Source organism: Heterodontus francisci, unplaced genomic scaffold (assembly GCF_036365525.1).
Source record: "Heterodontus francisci isolate sHetFra1 unplaced genomic scaffold, sHetFra1.hap1 HAP1_SCAFFOLD_507, whole genome shotgun sequence".
Taxonomy (NCBI): Eukaryota; Metazoa; Chordata; class Chondrichthyes; order Heterodontiformes; family Heterodontidae; genus Heterodontus; species Heterodontus francisci.
The window spans coordinates 45241-63606 of NW_027141543.1; positions in this window are offsets into that span (position 1 = coordinate 45241).

The following is an 18366-nucleotide window of genomic DNA, read 5'->3' on the forward strand; positions in this document are numbered from 1 at the left end:
GAAGTATCCAGAATTGAACCCAGGTCGCTGGAGTTATGGGGTTGTGGTGCTAACCTCTGTGCCACTGTACCACCTAATCCTCATAATTTCTTTTTAATACAAATAATCCTTTATAATTCATTATAACCGTTGATATTCATTTATAAACATTTGCAGCCCTTTATAAACTGCTTACAATTCTTCACAGTGCTTTATATATCTTTCTAATCCTTTATGATCGTGTATGATGTATTATCCTTTATGAGCCTTTGTACGATGGCTTGGCCATCTGAGCCACATGGAAGATGGCAGCATCCCCAAGGATAAATTGTACAGTGAGCTCGTCACTGTATCTGACCCATCGGCCGTCCATGCCTCCTCTTTGAAGACGTCTGCAAACGCGACATGAAGTCCTGTGACATTGATCACAAATCGTGGGAGTCAGTTGCCAGTGATTGCCAGAACTGGTGGACAACCACAAAGGTGGGGCCAAAGTGTGGCGAGTCGAAGAGACCTGGCAGTTGGCAGGAAAAAAGACAGAAGCGCAAGGGGAGAGCCAACTGTGTAATAGCCCCGACAACCAATTTTATCTGTCGCACCTGTGGAAGAGTTTGTCACTCTAGAATTGGCCTTTATAGCCACTCCAGGCGCTGCTTCACAAACCACTGACCACCTCCAGGTGCTTACCCATTGTCTGTCGAGACAAGGAGGCCAAAGAAGACTCATTTATGATCCCTTACATTTCACACGTTCCCTAGCGTGGACAAAAAACACTGAAAATGATCACAGTGGATTGCTCTCATTTCAAACAGGCCCCCGTGGCTATCATTAAAATGGTTGCAGAGCATGCCATTGAAAGGGGTGCAGTGCATATCATGTGAAATATCCGCACTGCATATCTTTTAAAATGGTCACAGTGCATGTCATTTAAACAGGTGACAGGACATGGTACTTAAAATGGTTGCAGTGCACATCACTTAAAATGGTCACAGGGCATATCACATAAAATGGGCACAATGCATCTCACTTAAACAGGTTGCACAGCAGATCACTTAAAGGGGTTGCAGTGCAAGTAATTTAAAATGGCCTCCCTGCGTACCCTTTAAAAATGGCCTGGTGCACATTACTTAAAATTGTGGCAGTGCACATCACTTAAATTGACGGCAGTGTATGTCATTTTAAATGGCCACAGTGTAGGTCATCAAAAATGATCACAGTGCCTATCACTTCGAACGCCCGCTGTACAGGTCACTTAAAATGGTCGTAGTTCATATCACATAAGATGGAGACACTGCCTGTCACTTCAAATAGTCGTATGCATATCACATAAACGGGGCAGAGTGCATATCATTTAAAAGGTAATGCCAAATATCAAGTAAAAAGTTCACACAGCAGATGACACACAAACCAGGGGAAGGTCCAATTCAAATCAGGCCTGTGTTAATCCAATCTGGAATGGGGCTGAGTTCCAAGTAGAAACCGGGAATGGAAAAGTTCAAATCACGCCTGTGTTAATCCCAGCTGGAGTGGTACTATGTCCGATTCACGCACAAGGAAATGACCAGTATAAACCAGACCTGTGTTAGTGTCACCTCGAGTTGTACTCAGTCCCACTCAGAAAGCAGGAGATGGGCCAATTCAAACCAGGCCCGTGTTAAACCCACCTGTAATGGAATTCAGTCCCACTAACACACCAGGCAAGGTTTATGCAAACCAGACCAACGTTAAACAAATCTGGAGTTGTAATGAGTCCCACTCACAAACCAGGGAGGGGGCAATTCAAACCAGGCGGGCGCTAATCGCATCTGGAGTGGTACTCAGTCGCACTCACACACCAGGAAAGGGACAGTTGGAACTAGGCAGGTGTTAATCCCATCTGGAGAGGTACTGAGTTGCACTCAGTCTCCAGGACTGGGCCCACTCAAACCAGCCCGCTGTTAATGCCATCTCGAGTGGTGCTGAATTCCACTCACACACCATGAAAGGGCCAAGTCAACTAGGCCTCTGTTATTCCCAGCTCGAGTTATCCTGAGTCCCCCTCACACACCTGGAAATGACTAATTCAACCAAGCCGGTGTTAATCCCAGTTGGATTGATGCTGATTCCCTCTCGCTCACCAGGAAATTGGAAATTCAAACCAGGAGTTTGTTATTCCTAGCTGGTGGATGTACTGAGCCCCACTCGCACACAAGGAAGTAGCCAATTTAAACCAGGCCTGTATTAATCTCAGCTGAAGTGGGACTGAGTCACACTCAGACATCAGGAAAGGGCCCTATCAACAAACGCCTCTTTAATCCCATCTGGAGTTTTACTGAGTCCAAAACACACACCAGGAAATTGCCCATTCATACCAGGCCTGGGGTAATCCAAGCTGGTGTTCAACTGACTCTCGCTTACAGCAGGAAAACTCACACTCAAACCAGGCATCTGCTAATCCCAGCTGGAGTGAAACTGTGATCCACTCACACCAGTAAAGGGAAAAAAACAGCAAACCATGCCTCTGTTAATACCAGGTGGAGGAATACTAATTCCCAATCACTCACCAGGAAAGGGTCCATTCAAACTAGGCCTCTGTTAATCCCACCTGGAGTGGTACAGAGTCCCACTAAATCATTAAACCGGAAAGCACCAATTCAAACCAGGCCTGTGTTAATCCCATGTAGTGTGACAATGAGTCCCAATTACAAAGTAGGAAATGGCTAATTCATACTAGGCCACTGCTAATCCCTTGTGGAACGGTGCTGAATTCAACTCAATGTCCAGGAAATTGCCAATTTTAACCTGGCCTGTGTTAATGCCATCTGCAGTTGTACTGATTCCCACACCAGGAAAGGACCAATTCAAACCAGGCCTGTGCTAATATCAGCTGAAGAAGTATTGATTCCCACTTAGATACCAGGAGAGGACAATTCAAACAAGGCCGGTGTTAATCCGTGTTGGAGTAGTAACTGTGTCGCACTCACTCACCAGGAATGGGCACATTCAATCCAGGACTCTTTTATTCGTAGCTGGAATGGTACAGAGTTCCACTCACTTACCAGGAAAGGGCCCATTTCAAACCAGGCCTGCGTTAATTCCAGCTGGAGTAGAGCTGAATTCCACTCATGCACCTGGAAAGGGTGAATTTAAACCAGGTCTGTGTTTATCCCAGTTAGCTGGGTACTGAGTCCCACTAACACCAGCACCAGGAAAGAATCAATTCAACCAGGCGTCTGTTATTCGCAGCTGGAGTGGTACTGAATCCCGCCCACGCACCAGCAAAGGGTTAATTCAACCAGGCCAGTGATAATCTCAGTTGGAGTGGCACTTAGTGCCACCCACTCAGCAGGAAATGGACAATTCACGCGGATTTGACTCTGCTGGAGTGGTCCTCAGTCGCACAGAGACACAAGGAAGTGGTCAATTTAAACCATGGCTTTGTTAATCCCAAATGAATTGCTACTGAGTCACACTCACTCAACAGGAAATGCCCGATTCAGGCCAGGCCTCTCTGAATCCCTGCTGGAGTGGTACTGAATACCATTGAATACTGAAAAAGGGCCAGTTTTAAACCAGGCCTCTGTAAATCCCATTTAGAGTGTACTAAGTCCCACTCGCACACAAAGAAAGGGCCAACTCAATCCATGGCTGTGTTCGAAGCCTGACTGGGACTCAGCGCGACACACACACCAGGAAAGGGCCAATTTAATCTGGGCCTGGGGTCTTCCCAGCTGGAATGGCGCTGAGTCCCACTCACACGCCAGAAAATGGCAAATACAAACCCGGTCTCTGTTAATTCAGTTGGACTGGAACTGAGTCCCAATTACACACAGGATAGAGCAAACACAACTAGGCCTGTGTTGATCCCTGCTAGCGTGGTACCGAGACCCACGCACACACCAAGAATGGCGGATTCAAACCAGGATTGTGTTAATCCCAGTTGGAGATGAAATAACTCCCACTCGGACACCAGGGTAGACAAATTCAGTCAGGCCTAGTTTAATCCGAGCTGGAATGGTACTTGGACCGACTCACACACCAGGAAAGGTCCAACTCCATCCAGACATGTGTTAATTCCATCTGGAGTTTTACGGAGTCCCATTCACACAGCCGGAAATGGAATGTACAAACCAGAATTGTGTTAATCCCAGTTGGAGTAGATCTAACTCTCACTGACACACTACGATAGAGCGAATTGAACCAGGCTGTTGTAGTCCCAACTGGCATGGTACTGAGTCGCTGAAAAAGACCAGAAAGTGCAACATGAAACCAGGCCACTGTCCATTCTACATGATGGTACTGAGTCGCACTCATACACCAGGAAAGGACCAGCTGAAATAGGCCTGTGTCAATTCCAAACGGTGCATTACTGAGTCCCAGAAACATACCTGGAAAGGGCAAATACAAAGCAGGTCCCGGATAATCCCATCTGGAGTCGTACTGTCTCCCACCCATCCATCATGAAATGGCCAATCCAAACCAGCCCTGGAATGGAACTTGGTCACACTTATACAGGAGGGAAGGGCGAATTCAAACCAATGCTGTGTTAATCCCTGCTGAGTGGAACTGAGTCCCACTCACCCACCAGGATAGGGCGGTTTCAACCCAGGCCTGTGTTAATCCCAGAATGAATGGTCCTGAGTCCCACTCACAGACCAGAAATCGGCCAATTGAATAAATACATTTGTTAATCACAGTTGGAGTGGTACTGAGACCCACTTACGCAACTGGAAAGGGCGAATACAAAGCAGGATTCTGTTACTCCCAGTTAGAGTGGAACTGAGACCCACACACACCAGGAAAGTGTCGATTCAAGCTCGGCCAGGGTTAATCCCACCTGGAGTCATATTGAGTTCCACTCACAGACCAGGGAATGGCCGTTTGAAAACAGGCCTGTGTTGATCCCAGCTGGAGTGGCACTGCGTCCCACTCATACACCAGGAAATTACCAAGCGTCTGGAGCTGTTCTGAACCCAACTCACACACCAGGAAGGGGCCAACTGTTACCAAGCCTCTGTAAATCACAGCTGGAGTGGTACTGAGTCTGACTCACTCACCAGGAAAGGGCCACTTCAAACCAGGCATCTGTAAATCCCTGCTGGAGTGTACTGAGTCTCAATCACACACAAGGAAAGAGCGAACTCATAACATGCCTGCATTATTCCCAGCTGGACTGGTACTGAGTTCCACTTACGCAACAGGAAATGGCCAATTCAAACTACGCCAGAGTTAATTCGAGCTGGAGTGGGACTGCGTCCAAATCACACACCAGGATAGAGTAAATTCAAACAGGCCTGAGTTAATCCCAGCTGGAATGGTTCTGACTCCCACGCACACATCAGGACATGACCAGTTGAATCGAGACATTAACTAATCATAGTTGGCGTTTTTTTGAGTGACACTCACATACCAAGAAATGGCGAATACAAAACAGCACTGTGTTAATCCCATTTGCAGTGGAATTAACTCCCTTTCACATACCAGGGTCGAGCAAATTCAACCAGGCCTATGTAAATCCCATCTTGAATGATACTGAGTCCCGTTCACGCACAAGTAAGGAGCGAATTCAAAGCAGGCCTGCGTTAATTCCATTTAGAATAGCACTGAGTCCCACTCACGCACCAGGAAATGTCCAATTCAAACTCCGCTTCTGTTAATCTCAGCTGCAGTGGTAATGAATCCAACTGAAACGCCAGGAAGGGGCCAATTCTATCCAGACATCAGTCTATTCCTGCTGGAGTAGTACCGAGTCCGACTCACACAATAGGAAAAGGTCAGTTCAAACTAGGCCTGTCTTAATCCCAGCTGCAATGACTCTGAGTCATACTCACACACCAGGAAAGAGCCAAATGAATCCAGACGTTAGATAATCACAGTTGGAGTGCGACTGAATTCCACCCACACGCCAGGTTATTTCCAGTTGAAGTGGTACTGAATCCCACTCACACACCAAGGAATGGCGATTTGAAAGCAGATCAGTGTTAATCCCAGCTGAATTGGTACTGCGTCCTGCTCATGCACCAGTAAATGGCCTATTGAAAAGGGGCTTCTGTTAATCACAGCTGGAATGGTACTGAATCCAACTCAGATGCCAGAAAGGGGCCAATTCTTACCACGTATCTGTATGTCAAGGCAGGAGTGGTTCTGAGCCCCACTCACTCACCCGGAAAGGGCCAATTTTTATTTATTTATTTAGAGATACAACACTGAAACAGGCCCTTCGTCACACCACGTCTGCGCCAACCATCAACCATCCGTTTATATTAATCATACATTCCTACCACATCCCCACATTCCCCGACTACCTACCTATACTAGGGGCAATTTATAATGGCCAATTTACCTATTAACCTGTAAGTCTTTGGCTGTGGGAGGAAATCGGAGCACCCGGCGAAAACCCACGCAGACACAGGGAGAACTTGCAAACTCCACACAGGCAGTATCCAGAATCGAACCTGGGTCACTCAAGCTGTGAGGGTGCGGTGCTAACCACTGCGCCACTGTGCTGCAACATGACTTTGTAATTTCCAGCTGGACTGGCACTGAGTTCCAGTCACATACCAGGAAAGGACCAATTCAAACTCGGCCAATGTTCGTCCCATCTGGAGTGGCACTGAGTCGTACTCACACACCAGGAAATGGCGAATATAAACCATGCCTCTGCTAATCACAGTCGGAGTGGATCTGACTCCCAGTTACACAACAGGATGGAGCAAATACAACCATGCCTGTGTTAATCCCGGCTGGAGTTGCACTGTGGCCAACTCACACACGAGGAAATGGCGAATACAAAACAGGATTGTGTTAATCGCAGTTGGAGTGGAATTACCTCCCTCTCACATGCTATTTTACAGCAAATTCAACCAGTGCCTGTGATAATCCCATCTGAAATGGTACTGAGTCCCACTCAGATACTATGAAAGGTCGAAAGGTCGAATTGAAAGCGGGCATGTGATAATCCCAGTTGGAGTTGGCTGAATCGCACTGACATCCCAGAAAACGGCCAATTCAAACCAGGCATCAGTTATTCCCATTTGGAGGGGTAATGAGTCCCACTCACACACCAGGAAAGAGCCAGTTCAAACAATCACTGTGTTAATCCCTGCTGAGTGGAACTGAGTCCCACTTACACACCAGGAAATGGCACATTCAAACCAGGAATGTTAATCCCAGTTGGAGTGAAATTGAGTCCCAATCTCACAGCAGCAAAGCACCAGTTGAAAGCAGGCTTGTGTTAATCAAAGCTAGAGTAGTACTGAGACCCACTCACACAGAAGGAAATGGCCAATTCAAACACGACCTCTGTTAATGCCAGCTGGAGTCGTACTGAGTACAAGTCACACACCAGGGAAGAGCCAATTCTCACCAGGCCTCTGTAAATCCCAGATAGGTTGCTACTGAGTACCATTCATACACCAGGAACTGGCGAATACAAACCAGGATTGCTAACCCCACTTGGAGTGGAATTGAGTCCCGATCACACACTATGAAAGCGCCAGTTGTAAATAGGCCTGTGTTAATCCCAGTTGGAGTGGAACTGAGTCCCATTCATACACCACGATAGAGCAATTCAAAAAAGGCCTCTGTTAATCCCAGTTAGAGCGGGACTGAGTCCAAATTACACAACAGGATACAGCAAATACAACCAGGTCTGCGTTAATCCCTGCTGGAGTGGTATTTATACCCAATCACACACAAGGAAATTGAGAATACAAAACAGGTTTGTATTAATCCCGGTTGGATTGGATATAACCCCCACTCACACTTCAGAAGAGAGCAAATTCCGCCAGGCCTGTCGTATCGCAGGTTGAATGTTGCTGAGTCCCACTCACGCATCCGGAAAGGGCCAATTCCAACGAGCCCTGTGTTAATACTGAGTCCCACTCAGGCAACAGGAAAAGGCGAATTGAATATAGGCCTGCATTAAACGCATTTGGAATGGTGCTGAGTCCTCCTGACAGACCAGCAAACGGTCAATTCAAACCAGGCCTGTGTTAATCCAAGCTGGAGTGGCATGACTCATACTCGCGCAACAGAAAAGGGCCAATTCAAACCACACTTCTGTTAATCCCAGTTGCAGTGGTATTCATACCAACTCACAAACCCTGAAAGTGCCATTCAAACCAGGTCTGTATTGATACCAGCAGGAGCACTTCTGAGTCCAACACACACAACAGAAACGGGACAATTCAATCCAGTCCTGTATTAATGCCAACTGGAGTGAGTCTGAGTCCCACAAACATTCCAAAAAAGGACAAATTGGTGCAAGGCCAATGTTAATTCTCCTTGGAGCGGTACTGTGCCCCACTCATAGATCAAGAAAGCACCGGTTGAAGGTCCGCCTGTGGTAATCTCAAAATCACAGAATCACAGAACAATGCAGTGCAGAAGTGGTCCTTCGGCCCGTCGAGTCTGCACCGATGCCTTAAAACACCTGGCATGTCTACCTAATCCTATTTGCCAGCACCTAGCCCATAGCCGTGAATGTTATGACGTGTCAAGTGCTCATCCAGGTGCTTTTTAAAGGATGTGAGGCAACCTGCCTCTACCACCCTACCAGGCAGTGCATTCAAGACCGTCACCACCCTCTGGGTAAAAAAGTTCTTCCTCAAATCCCCATTAAACCTCCCGCCACTCTCTTTAAACTTGTGACCCCGTTGCCACCCAGGTTAATAGAGCTGTTAAGAAGGCATATGGTGTGTTAGCTTTTATTAGTAGGGGGATCGAGTTTCGGAGCCACGAGGTCATGCTGCAGCTGTACAAAACAATGGTGCGGCCGCTCCTGGAGTATTGCGTGCAGTTCTGGTCACCGCATTATAGGAACGATGCAGAAGCTTTGGAAAAGGTGCAGATGAGATTTACTAGGATACTGCCTGGTATGGAGGGAAGGTCTTACGAGGAATGGCTGAGGGACTTGAGGTTGTTTTCGTTAGAGAGAAGGAGGAGGAGAGGTGACTTAATAGAGACATATAAGTTGATCGGAGGGTTAGATAGGGTGGCTAGTGAGAGTCATTTTCCTCGGATGGTGATGGCAAACACGAGGGGACATAGCTTTAAGTTGAGGGGTGATAGATATAGGATAGATGTCAGAGGTAGTTTCTTTACGCAGAGAGTAGCAGGGGCGTGGAACGCCCTGCCTGCAACAGTAGTAGACTCGCCAACTTTAAGGGCATTTAAGTTGTCATTGGATAGACATATGGATGAAAATGGAATAGTGTCGGTCAGATGGTTTCACAGGTCGGCGCAACATCGAGGACCGAAGGGCCTGTACTGCGCTGTAATGTTCTATGCTCTATGTAACTGACCCATCAACCAAGGGGAACAGCTGCTCCCGATCCAACCTGTCCATGTCCCTTATAATCTTGTGCACCTCGATCAGGTCACCCATCAATCTTCTCTGCTCCATTAAAAACACCCAAGCCGCTCCAACCTCTATTCATAGCTTAAATGGTCCATCCCAGGCAACACCCTGGTGAATCGGCTCTGCATCCCCTCCAATGCATTCATATCCTTCCTTTAATGTAGTGACCAGAATTGCACACAGTACTCCAGCTGTCGACTTACCAAAGTTCTGTACAACTCCAACATGACCTTCCTGCGTTGTAATCTGTGCCATCGATTGATAAAGGCAAGTGTCCCATATGCTTTTTTCACCACCCTATTTCCCTGCCCTTCTGCCTTCAGTGATCTATGGACAAACACGCCAAGGTCCCTTTGTTCCTCAGAACTTCCCAGTGCCAGGCCATTCATTGAATACTTCCGTGTCACATTACTACTTCCAGAGTGTATCAACTCACACCTTCCAGCATTAGATTCCATCTGCTACTTTTCCGCCCATTTGACCATCCTGTCTATATTTTCCTGAAACATAAGACACTTCGTCTCACTGTTAACCATTCGGTCAATCTTTGTGTCATACGCGAACTTACTGATCCTACCCCCCACATAGTCATCTATGTCATTTCTATAAATGACAAACAATAGGGGACCCAGCACAGATCCCTGTTGTACGCCACTGGGCACTGTCTTCCAGTCACTAAAACAGCTATCTGTCATCACTCTCTGCCTCCTACAGCGAACGCAATTTTGAATCCACCTGATAATGTTACCTTGTATCCCATGAGCATTTGCCTTCTTGATAAGTCTCCCATGTGGGTCCTTGTCAAAGACTTTGCTGAAATCCATGTAAGCTGCATCAACTGCACTACCCTCATCTACACACCTGGTCACATTCTCAAAATGTCAATCAAATTTGATGGGCATGACCTCCCTCTGACAAAGCCATGCTGACTATTCCTAATCAAATTTTGCCTCTCCAAGTGGTGATAGATTCTCTCCTTCAAAATGTTCTCCAATAGTTTGCCTCCCACTGACGTGAGACTCACTGGTCTGTAGTTCCCTGGATTATCGCTACAACCTTTCTTTAATACTGGGACCACAATAGCTGTTCCCCAGTCCTCTGGCACCTCCCCCGTGGCCAGAGAGGGATTACAAATTAGGGTCAGAGCCCCTGCAATCTCCACCCTCGCCTCCCATAGCATCCTGGGACACAAACCGTCCGGACCTGGAGATTTGTCAACTTTTAAGCGTTCCAAAACCTCCAATACCTTGTCACTCCCGATGCAAAATTTGCTCAAGAATCTCACAGTCTCTCTCTCTCTCTAAGTTCCAAATCTACATCCTCTTTCTCTTGGGTGAAGACAGATGTTAATTATTCGTTCAACACACTACCAATGTCCTTTTGGCTCCACCCACAAGATTCCCTCTTGGACCCTAATGGGTCCTATTCTTTCCCTGGTTATCCTCTTCCCATTGATATACTTGTAGAATATCTTGGGATGTTCCCAACTTTTACCAGCCAGAGCTGGTATCCCCTCATATCCCCTCTTTGCTCTCATAATTGCATTCTTAAGCTCCATCCTACACTTTCAGTGCTCCACTAATGCTTCCGTTGATTTGCTCTCCTTATATTTGCTAAAAGCCTCTCTTTTCCTTCTCATCGGACCCTGAATGTTTCTGGTCATCCATGGTACTCTGCGCTTGTTGCTCCTACCTGTTACCCTAGAGGGAACATGTTGGGCCGGTACCCTCCCCATTTCCTGTTTGAATGCCCCCCCACTGCTCTTCTGTAAATTTCCTGACAAGTAACTCTTTCCAGCCTACCTTGGCCAGATCCTGCCATATTTTACTAACATTTGCTCTCCCCTAATCCAAAACCTTTTTTTGCAACCTGCCTATTTCTTTTTCCATAACAAGCTTAAATTGTACCATGTTGTGGTCGCTATCACCAAAATGCGTCCCCACCAACACATCAACCACCTGTCTGGCTTCATTTCCCATAATTACGTCCAGCACTGCACCCTCCCGTGTTGGATCCTCTACATTTTGAGCTAAAATGTTCTGCTGTATACGTTTAAAGAACTCCACTCCATCTAAGCCCTGAACACGATGACTCTCCCAATTAATGTTGGGAAAGTTGAAATCTCCTAATATGGTTACTCAATTATTTTTACACACCTCTGCATATTGAGCACATATTTGCTCCTCAATTTCCCGCTGACTATCTGGGGGTCTATAATAAACACCTAGCAATGTGGCTGTCCCTTTTATATTCCTAAAATCTACCCATAAAGCTTCATTTGATGCCCCCTCCAAGATATAATCTCTCCTTTGTGCAGTAATTGATTCCTTTACTAATATTGCAATGTCCCCTCCTCTTTTACCCGCTCCTCGATCTCGCCTGAATATTCTATATCCCGGGATATTGAGTTGCCAATCCTGCCTCTCCGTCAACCATGTCTCCGTGATGGCTACTCTATCACAATTCCACGTGTCAATCATTGCCCTTACTCATCCATTTTACCTGCAATACTCCTGGCATTAAAGTAGAGGCCTTCCATCCTGGTCTTACTCCCTTGAAACTTACTTCCGCTGTATTCCCTCTGACTTGTTCGCTTTCCTGTGTTTATTTGTGTCGCTATTCTGCTAGGAGTCTGCATACCCCCCCCCCCCCCTTGCCAAATTAGTTTAAACTCCTCCCAACAGCACTAGCAAACCCGCCAACAAGGATGTTAATCCGCCTCTGGTTCAGATGTAGACCATCCCGCTTGTACAGGTCCCACCTTCCCCAGAAACGGGCCCAAGTGGTCCAGGAATCGAAAAACCTACCTCCTGCAACAACTCTTAAGCCACGCATTCATCTGTGCTATTCTCCTATTTCTATACTCGCTAGCACGTGGCACTGAGAGTAATCCAGAAATTAGAACCCGAGAGGTCCTGCTTTTTAGTCTGCTGTCTAATTCCCTGAATTCTTGATGCAAGACCTCAATCTTCTTTCTACCTATGTCATTGGTACCAACATGTACGATGACCTCTGCCTTATCACCCTCCCCCTTCAGGATGCCCTGCAGCCGTTCAGTGACATCCCGGACCCTGGTACCAGGGATGCAACACACATCCTGGAGTCACGTTGATGGCCACAGTAGCGCCTATCTGTTGCCCTGACTATAGAATCACCTATTACTATTGCTTTTCCTCTCTTTCCCCCTTCCTGTGCAGACAGGCTGCTTGTGGTTACAGAAGCTTGGCTCTGTCCGCACTCCTTGGAGGAACCAGCCTCATCAGCCTCCAAAATAAAATACCAATTTGCAAACGGGACCCCAGGAGACTCCTGAACTACCTTCCTGATTCTCTTGGACTGCCTGGTGGTCACCCATTCCCTTCCTTCCTCAAGTGCCTTCAGCTGCGGTGTGACCACCTCTCTATACGTGCTATCCACAATGCTCTCAGACTTGCGGATGCGCCACAGTGTTTCCAGCTGCCGTTCCAGCTCTGAAACCCGAGCTTCCAGGAGCTGCAGCTGGACACAGTTCCTGCACACATGCTGGTCCCGGGGACTGGAATTGTTCCTGGATTCTCACATGAAACAATAGGAGCAAACCACGGGTTCAAGCTCTCCTGCCCTTTAACTTTATAACTTTAGAAGATTATAATTTTAAAAAGCAACTAAGTCTTGCTAAAACAATGACTTACAATTCAATCCACTTTGAAAAATACCCACCAAGACTTACTCACCAGTCATCTGTGCTCTTTGGAAACTCTCAGCTCCCCTCACTCTGAGGACAGAAACGAAATGAAAGGAGCTCCTCGCTCCCTCCTCACCGAACTTCCTCAGTCACCAAACTTCCACTAGAACACTCTAATTCAACCCAAGACAGCACTCTAGTGCAAACAAGGTCAGCACTGTAAGTACTTTTATACTGACTGACTCTGGCCCCTGAAAACTGGTTTAAGTCAATTCTCTAATTAGCAATGTGCAGCTGCAAGCAGAGCCTGAGTGAACTCTGCTTAAAGTTGGTCTAAAACTCACCTTCTCCAACCCAAACAGCAACTGTTAAGTTAATCTGCCAAATAAAAGACAGACTGGACTGAAGATAACATTAACCCTTAATTATCCTCAGTCACCAAACTTCCATTTTTACACCCTAATGCAACCCAAGTCAGTACACCAGTGCAAACAAGCTACAAAGAAGGATTATCGTAAAAGTAAATGTTAGTTCATAATAATAAGTCATTGGTTAGTTTATAAGAGCTAGATTTTAACAAGTAGTATGCTGGTTAGTTAGTTTTAGCGACCCAGGAATCTTACATCGTGAACGTCATTGATGAAGCAGCTGAAGATGGTTGTGCCTAGGACTCTACTCTGAACAATACCTTCAGGGTGTCTTGGAAATACGATAATCGACCTCAAACAACCACAGCCATCTTTCTTTGTGCTAGGTCTAACTCCAGCTATTGTCGAAATTTCCCCCTGATTCCCATTGACTCCAGTTTTGCAAGCGCCTCGTGATTCCAAGCACAGTCAAATGCATCTGTGATGCAGGCGACCTCAGTCGGAGGCCGAGTTGGATCATCAACTCGGAACTTCTGTCTGAAGATGAATGGAAATACTTCAACCTTGTCTTGTCCGTTCGCCACACGACCAGAAGGACGTGGAGGCTTTAGAGATGGTACAGAAGAGGTTTACCAGGATGTTGCTTGGTCTGGAGGACATTAGCTGTGAGGAGAGGTTGGATAAACTCGGACTCTTTTCACTGGAACGACGGAGGTGGAGGGGCGACATGATAGAGGTTTACAAAGTTATGAGCGGTATGGATAGAGTGGAAAGTCAGAAGCTTTTTCCCAGGGTGGAAGAGTCAGTTACTAGGGGTCATAGGTTTAAGGTGAGAGGGGTAAAGTTTAGAGGGGATGTGCGAGGCAGGTTCTTTACACAGAGCGTGGTGAGTGCCTGGAACTTGCTGCCGGCGGCGGTGGTGGAAGCAAGTACGATAATAACGTTTAAGAGGCATCTTGACAAATATATGAATAGGAAGGGAATAGAGGGATACGGTCCCCAGAAGTGCAGAAGGTTTTAGTTTAGGCAGGCATCAAGATCGGCGCAGACTTGGAGGGCCGAATGGCCTGTTCCTGTGTGTACTGTTCTTTGTTCTTTCTTCTTTGTTCTTTGTCTTTTGCTCTGATGTGCTGGACTCATCAATCAGTGAGAAAGCTGATATTTGTAGAGCCTCCTCTTCCTATTAGTTGTTCGTCACTACAATTCACAAATGAAAGTGAAAGGACTGCAGAGCTTAGGTGTGAACCGTTTGTTGTGGGATCACTTAGCTCACTCTAACGCGTGCTGTTTCCATTTTTTGGCATTCATGAAGTCCTGTGTTGTTGCGTCACCGGGCTGACACCTCATTTTATCGGGATGCATGGTGCTGCTTCTGGCTAGCCCTCCTGCAGTCTTCATTGAACCAAGGTAGGACCCCCAGTTTTTTTAGTTAATAGTAGCAAGGAACATTATTTTATTGCACATTCCATCGTTAATTGCCCTGGGGAAGGTGGTGGTGAGATGCCTTCATTAACCTTTGCAGTCCCTGTGGAGTAGGTACACCCACAGTTCTGTTGGGATGGGAATTTAGAATTTAGAACATTACAGTGCAGTACAGGCCCTTCGGCCCTCGATGTTGCTCCGACCTGTGAAACCATCTGACTTACACTATTCCATTTTCATCCACATGTCTATTCAATGACCACTTAAATGCACTGAAAGTTGGCAAGTCTACTACTGTTGCAGGCAGGGCGTTCTACGCCCCTACAATTCTCTGAGTAAAGAAACTACCTCTGACATCTGTCCTATATCTATCACCCCTCAACTTATAAGCTATGTCCCCTCGTGTTTGCCATCACCATCCGAGGAAAACGACTCTCACTATCCACCCGATCTAACCCTCTGATTATCTTATATGTCTCTATTAAGTCACCTCTCCTCCTCCTTCTCTCCAACGAAAACAACCTCAATTCCCTCAGCCTTTCCTCGTAAGACCGTCCCTCCATATCAGGCAACATCCTAGTAAATCTCCTCTGCACCCTTTCCAAAGCTTCCACATCCTTCCTATAATGAGGTGTCCAGAACTGCAATACTCCAGGTGCGGCCTCACCAGAGTTTTCTACAGCTGCATCAAGACCTCGTGTCTCCGAAACTCGATCCCCCTACTAATAAAAGCTAACACACCATATGCCTTCTTAACAGCTCTATTAACCTGTGCAGCAACTTTCACGGATTTATGTACCTGGACACCAAGATCTCTCTGCTCATCTACACTACCAAGAATCTTCCCATTAGCCCAGTACTCTGCATTCCTGTTACTCCTTCTGAAGTGAATCACCTCACACTTTTCCGCATTAAACTCCATTTGCCATCTCTCAGCCCAGCTCTGCAGCCTATCTATGTCCCTCTGTACCCTACAACACCCTTCAGCACTATCCACAACTCCACCTACCTTCGTGTTAGCCGCAAATTTACTAACCACCCCCCCTTCTACACCCTCATCCAGGTCATTTATGAAAAAGACAAACAGCAGTGGCCCCGAAACAGATCCTTGCGGTACACCACGTGTAACTAAACTCCAGGATGAACATTTGCCATCAGCCACCACCCTCTGTCTTCTTTCAGCTAGCCAATTTCTGATCCAAAGCTCTAAATCACCTTCAACCCCATACTTCCGTATTTTCTGCAATAGCCTACCATGGGGAACCTTATCAAACGCCTTACTGAAATCCACACACAGCACATCCACTGCTTTACCCTCATGCACCTGTTTGGTCACCTTCTCGAAAAACTCAATAAGGTTTGTGAGGCACGACCTCCCCTTCACAAAACCGTGCTGACTATCGCAAATGAACTTATTCTTTTCAAGATGATTATAAATCCTATCTCTTATAACCTTTTCCAACATTTTACCCACAACCGAAGTAAGGCTCACAGGTCTATAATTACCAAGGCTGTCTCTACTCCCCTTCTTGAACAAGGGGACAACATTTGCTATCCTCCAGTCTTCCGGCACTCCTCCTGTCGACAATGACGACATAAAGATAGAGGACAACGGCTCTGCAATCTCCTTCCTGGCTTCCCAGAGATTCCTTGGATAAATCCCATCTGGCCCAGGGGACTTATCTATTTTCACCCTTTCCAAAATTGCTAACACCTCCTCCTTGTGAACCTCAATCCCATCTAGCCTAGTAGTCTGTATCTCAGTATTCTCCTCGACAACATTTTCTTTCTCTACTGTACATACTGACGAAAAATATTCATTTAACACTTCCCCTATCTCCTCTGATTCCACACACAACTTCCCACTACTATCCTTGATTGGCCCTAATCTAACTCTAGTCATTCTTTTATTCCTGATATACCTATAGAAAGCCTTAGGGTTTTCTGTGATCCTATCCGCCAATGACTTCTCGTGTCCTCTCCTCGCTCTTCTTAGCTCTCCCTTCAGATCCTTCCTGGCTAGCTTGTAACTCTCAAGTGCCCTAACTGAGCCTTCAGGTCTCATCCTAACATAAGCCTTCTTCTTCCTCTTGACTAGCGCTTCAACTTTTTTAGTAAATCACGTCTCCCTCGCTCGGCAACTTCTTCCCTGCGTGACAGGTACATACTTATCAAGGACACGCATTAGCTGCTCCTTGAATAAGCTCCACATTTCGATTGTGCCCATCGCTTGCAGTTTCCTTCCCCATCCTACGCATCCTAAATCTTGCCTAATCGCATCATAATTTCCTTTCCCCCAGCTATAATTCTTGCCCTGCGGTATATACCTGTCCCTGCCCATCGCTAAGGTAAACCTAACCGCATTGTGATCACTATCACTGAAGTGCTCACCTACATCTTAATCTAACACCTGGCCGGGTGCTGTATTTTGACTCATAGGTGCCATGAGGATACAGATTGTGGTTGAATACAATTCTGCTGCTAATGGCCCACAGCTGCTCAAGGATACCCAATTCTGAGTTGCTTGATCTGTTTGAAATCTATCCCATTTGGCATACTGGTCATTCCACACAACACGTTGGTGGGTACTCTCAATGTGAAGACGGGACTTTGTCTCCACAAGGACTGTGTGGTGGCCAATCCTACCAATGCTAACATGGGCAGTTGTATCTCTGACAGGTATATTACTGAGGAAAATGTCAAGTAGCTAATGTTTTTCCTTCTATTTTTCCCGCACCACCGCAGACATAGTCCAGCAGCTATTTATTTTCGGACTCAGCCAGCTTGGTCAATAGTGGTGTTGCTAAGCCACTCTTAGTCATGGTCATCCAAGGCCCCCACCCACAGTACTTTTTGTGCCCTTAATAACCTGAGTGCTTTTTCTAACTGGTGTTCAACATGTCGCAGCACCCAAAGGGATGGGCCAGTAAATGGCTATTAGCAGGTGGTTGCTTTGTCCATGTTTGACCTGCTGTCATGAAACTTCATGTGGTCAACAGATAATGTTCAGCACACCCAGGGCAACTCCCTTCCGACTGTATACATCTGTGCCAGCACCTCTGACTCATCTGTCCTTGAATTGGGCAGGACATCCCCATGGATGTTGATAGCGGTGTCTGGGACTATGTCTGTAAGGCTAGATACTGTGAATATGACTATTTTAGGCTGTTGCTTGACTAGTCTATGGGACAGCTCTCCACGTTTTAGCACAGTCGCCAGATGTTTGTCAGGAGGACTTTGTAGGTTCGACAGGGCTGTCTTTGCCATTTTAGCTTCTGGTGCCTAGGCCGTTGCCAGGTAATCCATCCAGTTGCATTCCTTTTCTCAGACTTTGTGGGGTTTTGAAACAACGGAGTCCCATGCTAGGCCATTTCAGAAGGCATTTCAGAGTCAACCATGTTGCTGTGAGTTTGGAGTCACTACCATGGAAACATGGAAACTGCCATGTGGTAGTTTCCATGTATCCACTCTTGCTCAGTCCCTCCCTCTCCTTCTCCTGCGCTCTCTCTCTGTATCTCTCTCTCTATCTATCTATCTCTCGCTCTGGCTCTCCTTCTTTAACATCGTCTTTCCCACTATCTCCCCACATGCAA